We start from the raw sequence: 9,912 nt of genomic DNA on the forward strand, positions 1-9,912 counted from the left end.
TAAACTCACATACCACTGCAACTATCGAGATGCCAAATGTTGCCATTACCTCAAAAGCTCCCCAGTATTTCGGTAGCTAAGGAGAATAGTCTCTGTATGCACACAGACATCGGTGTCCAGTCGCTTAGTTGGGTAAACACTTGAGTTTGAATATGTCACTTGGAATCCTTTTGGAAATCCTATTAATCAAATGAAAAAAGCCATTTGCACCATGGCATTTTTGACAGCACCAGGAAAATTGTAATAGAAATATAAATAAATTATTTAGTTCTCTACTGGAACCATGTGGGGGAATAGAATATAAAGCACAATGTTGCATTTGGAACAGAGGGATTCAGAATGGAATAGAATGAATTATGCCTTCCATGCCATAAGCACTGCCAGGCACTCAGCCTAAGCTTGTAAGTCATGTCTCTTCCTAAGATCTGGACTTCTGGAGTTTGGTCCTACCTTATGGAAGAAGTCCAATTCCACCTCCACTATCCACAGGAAGAGAAGATAGAGGAGGAAAACTTCGACTCTCAGACTTGTCTAGTTGATGTGGATTCTCAAATCTATGCCCTTAGTATTTCTCATTTAATAAGTCACTAAATGTCTACTAAATAAAGTCGGAGCAATTATACTAAACTGTTTTTAAAACTCAGAACTCGGGAATGCGGAGCTGCTGAGCGGCTGTCAGCCATTTTGTGAAGCAGCGAAAGAGATGGCCCACTGTGTGACCTTGGTTCATCTATCCATTTCCTGTGACCACCTCATTGACAAGGACATCACCTCCAAGTCTGACCCACTCTGTGTCCTTTTACAGGATGTGGGAGAGGGCAGCTGGGCTGAGCTTGGCTGAACTGAGCAAGTGCGGAACTGCTCAAGCCCTGAGTTCTCCCAAACTCTGCAGCTTGAGTACCACTTTGAAACAGTCCAGAAGCTCCTATTTGGCATCTATGACATAGACAACAAGACACCTGAGCTGGGGGATGATGACTTCCTAGGAGGGGCTGAGTGTTCCCTAGGACAGATTGTGTCCAGCCACATAATAATTCTACCCTTGATGCTGAAGCCTGGAAAACCTGCTGGGCGGGGGACCATCACAGTATCTGCTCAAGAGATGAAGGATAGTCATGTAGTGACCATGGAGGTGGAGGCCAGAAATCTAGATAAGAAGGACTTCCTGGGGAAATCAGATCCATTCTTGGAGTTCTTCCATCAGGGTGATGGGAAATGGCACCTGGCCTACAGATCTGCGGTAATCAAGAACAACTTGAACCCTACATGGAAGCACTTCTCTGTTCCCCTTCAGCACTTCCGTGGGGGAGACCCCAGCACACCCATCCAGGTGCGATGCTCCGATTATGACAGTGATGGTTCACACGATCTCATTGGTACCTTCTACACCAGCTTGGCCCAACTGCAAGCAGCCCCGGCTGAGTTTGAATGCATCCACCCTGAGAAACAGCAGAAAAAGAAAAGCTACAAGAACTCTGGGGCTGTTCTTGTCAAGATTTGCCAGGTAGAAACACAATATTCATTCCTGGACTATGTGATGGGAGGCTGTCAAATCAACTTCACTGTAGGCATGGACTTCACAGGCTCTAATGGAGACCCTTCCTCCCCAGACTCTCTGCACTACCTGAGCCCAATAGGGGTCAATGAATACCTGATAGCACTGTGGAGTGTGGGCAGCGTGATCCAGGACTATGACTCGGAGAAGCTGTTCCCAGCATTTGGATTTGGGGCCCAGGTACCTCCTGATTGGCAGGTCTCCCATGAATTTGCCTTGAACTTCAACCCCAGTAACTGAGGTCTACTGCACATTGTAGATGCTTACGCCAAGCCCTGCCCCAAGTTCGCCTCTATGGCCCCACCAACTTCGCACCCATTATCAACCACGTGGCCAGGTTGGCAACCCAGGCTGCACATCAGAGGACAGCCTCGCAATACTTCGTGCTGTTGCTGCTGACTGATGGTACTGTGACAGATGTGGAGGCTACACGTGAGGCTGTGGTGCGTGCCTCCCACCTGCCCATGTCAGTGATCATTGTGGGTGTGGGTGGTGCTGACTTCAAGGCCATGGAGCAACTAGATGCTGACCGTGGACCCCTGCAGACACGCTCTGGGGAGGCAGCTGCCTGTGACATAGTGCAGTTTATGCCCTACCGCTGTTTCCAAAATGCCCCTTGGGAGACACTGGCACAGACTGTGCTTGCAGAAGTTCCCACACAGCTGGTCTCCTACTTCAAGGCCCAAGGTTGGGCCCCATTCAAACCACTTCCACCCCCAGCAAAGAGCCCTGCACAGGCCCCTCAGGTCTAGGTTCTGTTAGAGGGTAGGCTATGGCTAGTCCTCAGCCTTGTGTCCCAAGTGAGCGTGGTTCAATCCTGCACACATTCTCCAGTGCTGCACTTTACATTTTACACTTTTATATTTGCTCCTGCTGTTGCTGCTCTTGATTCCCTCCTGCTTGCCCTGGAGTCCTTCATTTAATAAAGATCAATGAAGACTAAATAAATAAATAAATAAATCTCAGAACTCAATGAATTGTGTTTTGAATTTGCTAATGGGGAAATGGATTCATACATTATTTTTTCCATACATTTTTAGTATGGATATGCCGGTATTTCCTGTGTAAGCTGAAAGTGTTCTGTGTGGCCAGACATACAGAACACAGGGCTTACTCAGAACCCAGCCTGAAACGCCGTGGGTCAAAAGCTTTCGCTGAGCTCCCATCTACTTCTGGGCTGTCACACTCACCAACAGGACCATAGTTCATTCTCATGATAATTCTGTGAAAGGTATTACATATACTCATATTTAATTTAACAGATGACAAGACCAGAGAAGTAAAATAATTTGCCCAACATTTCCCAGCTAGTAAGCAGGAGAAATAGAATTGAGGTTGAGGTCCTGCTATATGGCTGCTGCCAGATAACAGATGAATATCCCCAAAGAACTAAGGACATAAAAACCCTGGTAATATCATATTTTCATCTATGATCACAAGGAAAATGGCAGGAATACCTCAACTGCTGTCCAAGAAAATCAACCTCAAAATTTGGGACATGCATCTGAAATATCACTAATTTCCTTAATAACCTGATGAAGGTCTTTAATCTCTACATTTCCTAATATTTAAGTTTATGTTTTATATAAGAACTATAAAAAAAAAAAAGAACTGTAAATAGTTCTAACCTGAAGTAGCTCTTGGGATAATAAGTGCCTTAAGTTTACCACCATTTGTATTATTTGTTGTTGCTTTTATTTTTTTTTTTTTAATTTTTTTTTTTTATTTATTTATGATAGTCACAGAGAGAGAGAGAGAGAGAGAGGCAGAGACACAGGCAGAGGGAGAAGCAGGCTCCATGCACCGGGAGCCCGATGTGGGATTCGATCCCGGGTCTCCAGGATCGCGCCCTGAGCCAAAGGCAGGCGCCAAACCGCTGCGCCACCCAGGGATCCCTGTTGTTGCTTTTATATACACTTAAAACATTTTCAAACTTCAGTGGGTATTCCCCATTTGTAGAGTTCTGAGTTTGGAGTGTATATTTTTTTCCACAGCTATATTTTCAGAATTTCATAAAAATGTACTCCTATCTTCATCTTTAAGAATGCCTAATTTCTGGGACACCTGGGTGGTTCAGTCAGTTAAGCATCTTTCTTCCATTCAGGTCATAATCCCAGGGTCTTGGGATGGAGCCCCACGTCAGGGTCTACCCTCAGCTGGGAGTCTGCTTCTCCTTCTCCCTCTGAACTTGCTGGCTTTCTCTCTCTCTCAAATGAATAACTAAAAAAAAAAAAATCTTAAGAAAAATAAAAAAGAATACCCAATTTCCAAGTCTGAGTCTGTCCTCCCTCATAAGCAAGACTCTTCATTATAGATGTTAATTCTGAACATTTTGCAGATGAAGGAAAAGGTAAAATCTACCCTATGTGGCTGCCGTCACAAGCCTCCCCTTGGTTGGACACTGCTTTCCCCTCTACTCTGTAGGTCTCCCTTTAGGGAACGTGCGCTTCTCTCTCTTTCTATTCAAGAAACTGATAACCAACTAGATTTCAGGTTCTTTCTTGCTTTGGGGTATTTCCAACTATTAATGGGCCAAATATCCCCTACCTTTCTGATGAGTGCTAACATTTTAGTCTCAGAAAGCTCTAATTAAAATTTTTTATATTACAAATATTTTATATTATACTAAAATATTCTTTGGAGCAAAAATCAAGCAAAGGACACGGGAGAGAGAGAATGGCCACTTTATCTAGCACTTGGAAATTCTGTGATCGCAAGTGTACCAGGACACCAGGGACCTCTGCAGATTCCTGGGGCGTGACCCAGACCTGATGGGTGAGGATCTCTGGACAGGACCACAGGAATCTTCTATTTAACTGGTTTCTCTGCAAATGATTCTGATGCAAGTGGTCAGAAACACTGGGACGATGTGATGCAATCGGTCAGACCTTTGTCTTCTGGAAAGATGCAGTGCCAATCATCTAAAACTCAGGTTTTTATGACCACTCATTTGTGATAGTAAATCCTGCTTAGAGCTGTGAGCAGTCTTAGAGGCGCTTCTTCTGAAAAGTCTAAAACAAAAACCAAACAGAAATACTCACCAATCTAATCAAATACATGCTGCCTGGAGGAATAGTGGTGGCTGTTCCGCCTTCTGCTCCATGATTTGGAGAGAGTGTTTTAGTTCCTCTCCATAAAGTAGAAGGAAAAGATTGTATGATTAGAAATCTGTGGGCTATTCTTAAAAAAAAAAAAAAAAGAAAGAAAGAAATCTGTGGGCTCTTCCTCTGTGGGCCCTCTTGAAAACAAATAAACCTTTGGTTTGGGGCCCAACTGAGAAATGTTTAAATGTCCACATGCACAATCAGATAATCCCCAAAATGCCTTTCCCCTGGCCTAACTCAATTCAGATAACTGTGTTTGTCTGTGAGAAACCCTCAGAGAAAACATTCAGGCCAAATGATCTCATGCCTGGATTTTGCAAAACAATATGTGCACAAGACCAGAATTTATATCATCATCAAATAGGTGCCATTCCCCAATCCAGCCCCAGGATTTCACTAACAACGTGGCTGCTTGGCCACATCTGAGTCACTTCCTAGGCCTGGATCCAGGACGGCCTGCAGACCCCTGGCCACCATGCAGACCACATAAGGAAGCAGTTCTGCACTATTTCTAGGAATGGCATCTTTTAAAATTATTTTACACTTATCTCACCCATTTTGCTATCCCAGATGTTTTTTAAAAGGAGGACCAGCTTGACCAAAAGTGATGTTTTATTCTTCCTCAGAATAATTTAGATTTTCTATTGTGTCCTACTGAGAGAAAAATCAAAGGTGTGCGGTGGTGGTGATGCCTGACGTCCCTGGAGATGCTGGACTAGTCTCTAGTCTAGATGCTGGAACAAAATGCTGCAGATTTGTTTGCTGCCTTGTGGTGTTAGCTACCTTTGGGCCCCTGTTTGGGGGCCATATGGAGGACTCAGATGCAACCTCTTCTTTTCCAAGGAGAGTGAAGAAGCAGGAAAAGTTGTTCTGGCTTGAACCTCTGACCACAAACAGTCAGTCATTACTCTATGGTGCCTGAATTTATTAGACTATATTTTGTAATTGAAAAGCTCTAACATCATTTTCCTGGTGGTCACTTCCGGAAGGTCCACCTTCCACCTGGTATATGTGATCTATATGTGTATTTTCATTTTCGTATTAAGGAGAAGAGTCCAGGAGAGTTACTCCATGTCTGTCTGTGGGAAAGAGGCTGCAGTAGGCTGGTATGGCTTCCTAGAAGGGGGTACACTCCATCTAGGGATTAGAGGATGATACCTCTGAGCCTAAACTTCCCCACACATTGCCTGTTTCAAGTACCTCCATTGTTATAAGGTCGGAAATTTATTTGATTTGACAGATTTCCTCTTTAAGAGGTCAAATAAGAATGGGTTGGGGCCTAGAATGCTCTTCCTGTGGCTCTTGTTACCTTATTAACCTGCTTCTATAAAAATTAAGTAACACCTCTTGCAGAAAGCTTTTCCATTTTTGGATCCTGGCCCTTCTACGTGCTCTGATAGGCTTGGGCTGTGTTGTCAAATCTTGCTGGTGGTTAGTGTTCTCTGCTGGCCATCTTGAAGGATCATCATTTTGTCTCCATTGGGCCCAACACACAGTCATTAGTCTATAAATAGTAACTGAATGAGCCCCAGTACCCTCTCTTCTAAAATAGGCATGGCAATGGTAATGATGCCTTTCTCAGGGTATCTGTGAGCATGAGATGAGATAATTTATATCAAAATGTTACTGAACTGTAAAGCACTATGCAAATAGAAATCATTATAACTTGCCAGGAGGTGGGAGGGAAGTCTCAAAGAGGTACATAGAAACCTCACCACTTTGAATATTTTCCTGAGGCCTGTTCTAAGTGATTACACCTAGAAGACAGTACCACAGGACTTTGCTCTGTCTTTATACCAAGATCCTTTGCTCTGTGTGCATTTGAAAGGACTTAATCCCAAAGGTGTTTCCAGAATTCATCTTCTTATAGAATAACCAGAGGCTGGAAAATGAGATGCTAATTCTCTCAGAATCTGTTTGATAACTAGTTTGATGGATAATTGCTTTAATTACTAAAGTTAAGAGCCTGAGGTTGAAAGAAGTAAGAATTTACTCATCACTCATGTGGACCATGATCCACCGTGTGGTTATGTTTTCAGTATTTTGTTTTTGTTTTTGTTTTTTTTTTTAAGTTTTTTTTTTTTAATTTTTATTTATTTATGATAGTCAGAGAGAGAGAGAGAGAGGCAGAGACACACAGGCAGAGGGAGAAGCAGGCTCCATGCACCGGGAGCCCGACGTGGGATTCGATCCCGGGTCTCCAGGATCGCGCCCTGGGCCAAAGGCAGGCGCCAAACCACTGCGCCACCCAGGGATCCCTGTTTTCAGTATTTTGGCAGGTAGAGCTTCAGAGGTCCTCCCCTTATACCTGTAAGGTCCCAGAATCCCAAGTTGTACTTGTACTTTCTTTCTTTTCCTTTGCTTGTCCTTGATCCTTTTTCCTTCTTTTTCCAAGCATTATATCATTTTCCACTTTTGCTTTTCTTTCTACCAACTTCTTCCTTGCTTTTTAGAAAACTTCCTTTCCAAGTTTTTACATATTTAAAAATGGCTGGTCCTTTGAAACCTGCAACCAGGGAGGAAAAAAAGGTACTGTTCTCCTTTCCTGAGTATTTACGTTGCTTGCTTTTTGGCACAATCATCACACCATTGTGGTATTTCAGGCCCACCACATCTTAGAAGACTAATGTGAAAAATTTAAAAGAATTGTAACCTTGGGGCCATTTGCAAAGTGTTCATTCTGTGAACACAAAGTTTAGTGAGCTTGAATGTCAGCTTATCTCATGTTTCCATTTGTTGTTCATTTGAATGATAAACATACTCAATTTATGGCTCTAATCTTATACAGGCTGAACTTAGGATCTGCCTAGACATTTCTGGTCCTTTTCCAAGTCTACACAGTTTCCAGTGATTGCCTCCTTGCAGCTCTTCACTATGATCCAAGGTTCTTTATTTGCCAAACTGTATATTATGTGGGGAGATTGGTGGTTTTCTTTTTGGCTATTTCTTTACTTTCATAAATTAAAAATAAGGTATGCAATACTCTTAGGACTTGGTAATCAAATCTATCCATCCTTTCTTTAATCAAAAGCTCAGTGAAGGCCTATTGCGGGCCAGGTATTGTGCTTGATCCTGGGGGTGCAGTGATGACAATCATAGAAACAGTGGAAACAGTGCACCTGCTGTCATGGTGCTCACAGTCTAGCACATGCATCATAGAGAGAGGTAATTGTAGGGCTAAGGTACAGCCCCTATGGGCCCAGTTTAACACTAATCTCAAGAAAAAAAAAACTGCATCAGGGGTTCCTGGGTGGCTCAGTCAGTTAGGCATCTGTCTTCGGCTCAGATCATGATCCTGGGGTCCCGGGGTTAAGGCCCACATTGGGCTCCCTGCTCAGTGAGGAGTCTGCTTCTCCCTTCCTCTCCCCACCCTGCTCATGCTCTCTCTCTCTCTCAAATTAAAAAAAAAAAAGAAAGAAAAGAAAAGGACTGCATTATTCAGAGGCTTACACAGAAAATATTTTATTACATCCTTCTGAGTGTCATTCTTGACATCATTGTTAAAGTTAAGACCATTTTTTTCTTATTCTCAGCACAATGCAGACATTTCCCCCAATATTTTCCTAACGAGAATCCTCCATATATTTCAGTAGAGTAGCTATTAAGCTGCCCTTTCCTATTGTTCTATTTCACCATTTACTATGAAAGGTCTTATTTGTTGGGAGTTCTTGCAGAGCTCGTGGATGTAATCAAGCATAATTTGTAGGAGGGTTTCTTGAGAGAGAACAGAGTGCTAGGATTCATCCTGAATAATAGTGGTCAGGACTTAAAAAAAGAGATTTTTAATTTTTAGAGAGAAAAAGACTATGTTCTGTAAGTATAACATGGGTTGTTTTTTGTTTGTTTGTTTGTTTTTGGATAATGTATGTGGGCCACTAGAATTAAAGGAAGGTGGAAGCCCTACGTAATATATTTTTCATCAGCAATTTTTCATACAGCCCAAAATCATACTGGATTTTGTGCAGCATTCAAAAGAGATGTAATGCCTGACATTATACAAAGAGAGGTGTCGTTATTATAAACAGCACTGTGGTTACAGTCTGGGTGTGCGGCCTTTTGCTGAGGGCAATGGCTGACTCTACAAGTTCAAGCACTTAATAGAGCCCGAAACCCTAAGTGTTAGAGCTTAGCCTCCATGACCTGTGTGAACACTCCCATCCCGTCACTTCGCAGGGAAGCTTACCAATATACACAACAAGCCTGGTGACAGTCTTTGGGTCTTTGAAGGCAGCTGCTCTGTCGATTAAACACTCTTATTTTCCTTAAGAATTCCTTATATGTTATCCTGGTTGCCTACTTTGCATTCCAAGTCCCACCTTTCTTACTTTGCTACATCTCTTAAATTGCTCCCTTTTTTCTTTTCTGTTGCCTTTACCTGCACGTCTATGAAAACCGCCTGTCCATGGACATGATCAGATGGTTGAAGTTTTGGGAAATGCAACATCAGGCTCATTTTTATGATTGTCTTTTGGAGGACATGGGAATAAAGCAATGGCCATAATCACTGCCAATCATCCCGGGACAGGAGTCAACATGACATCTAGTTTTGTTTTGTTTTGTTTTGTTTCTAATGACATCTAGTTTTAACTTTCCCTGCAATCACAAAAAAATGAGGACTAACACTTCTGAACCCAGGAAAGTAATGTTCCTCCTTCAAGCCTGAGAAGAGAGAATTCTAGGCAGAGCAAGTGTTTGTTATAGAAACACTGTCCTATCTCTTCAGACCTCTCCCCCACCTTCAGAAACCATCAATGGCTTCCCACGACTTAAAGTATAGAATCTAAACTTCTGAGCTACCTTTCAAGCACAAATATGTACCAGCAAAATGAGTCTATTTCTTGCCTGTCCTACCCAAAATAAAAGCTCTGTGCTTTCCTGCTTTTCCTCTTTGGTTACAGCTGTTTCCTCTATCTGATATGTTTACTTCTCCCTGCCTCATCACAACCAACAATTCTCAACATTGATCACCTAACTCAGTCACCCATGAAACTTAAAAAAGAAGGAGGAGGAGAAGGAAGAGGAGGAAGGAGAATTCAGCAACTAGATCCCACCTCAGACCTATGTATCACCACTCTGGGCTAGAACCCAGCACATATATTTCTTTAAAATGCACTGAGAACAAAAAATAAAATTTAAATTTAAATTAAATGCATTTAGAACCACTGGCCTGCCTAATCCACTACTGTTCAATTCACATCCCACCTCTTCTGGGAAGCCCTCCCTGACTCTCCCAGAGAAGAAAGTCCTTCCTGC

The 9,912-nt window shown here is 42.6% G+C and overlaps 1 pseudogene; it reads left to right on the plus strand.

Annotated features, from left to right (window-relative positions):
* Window positions 1-654: 654 nt before the first annotated feature.
* Window positions 655-2,450, plus strand: LOC144294949 (copine-1 pseudogene; annotated as a pseudogene).
* Window positions 2,451-9,912: the final 7,462 nt, after the last annotated feature.

This window comes from Canis aureus, chromosome 2, assembly GCF_053574225.1.
Source record: "Canis aureus isolate CA01 chromosome 2, VMU_Caureus_v.1.0, whole genome shotgun sequence".
Classification (NCBI taxonomy): domain Eukaryota; kingdom Metazoa; phylum Chordata; class Mammalia; order Carnivora; family Canidae; genus Canis; species Canis aureus.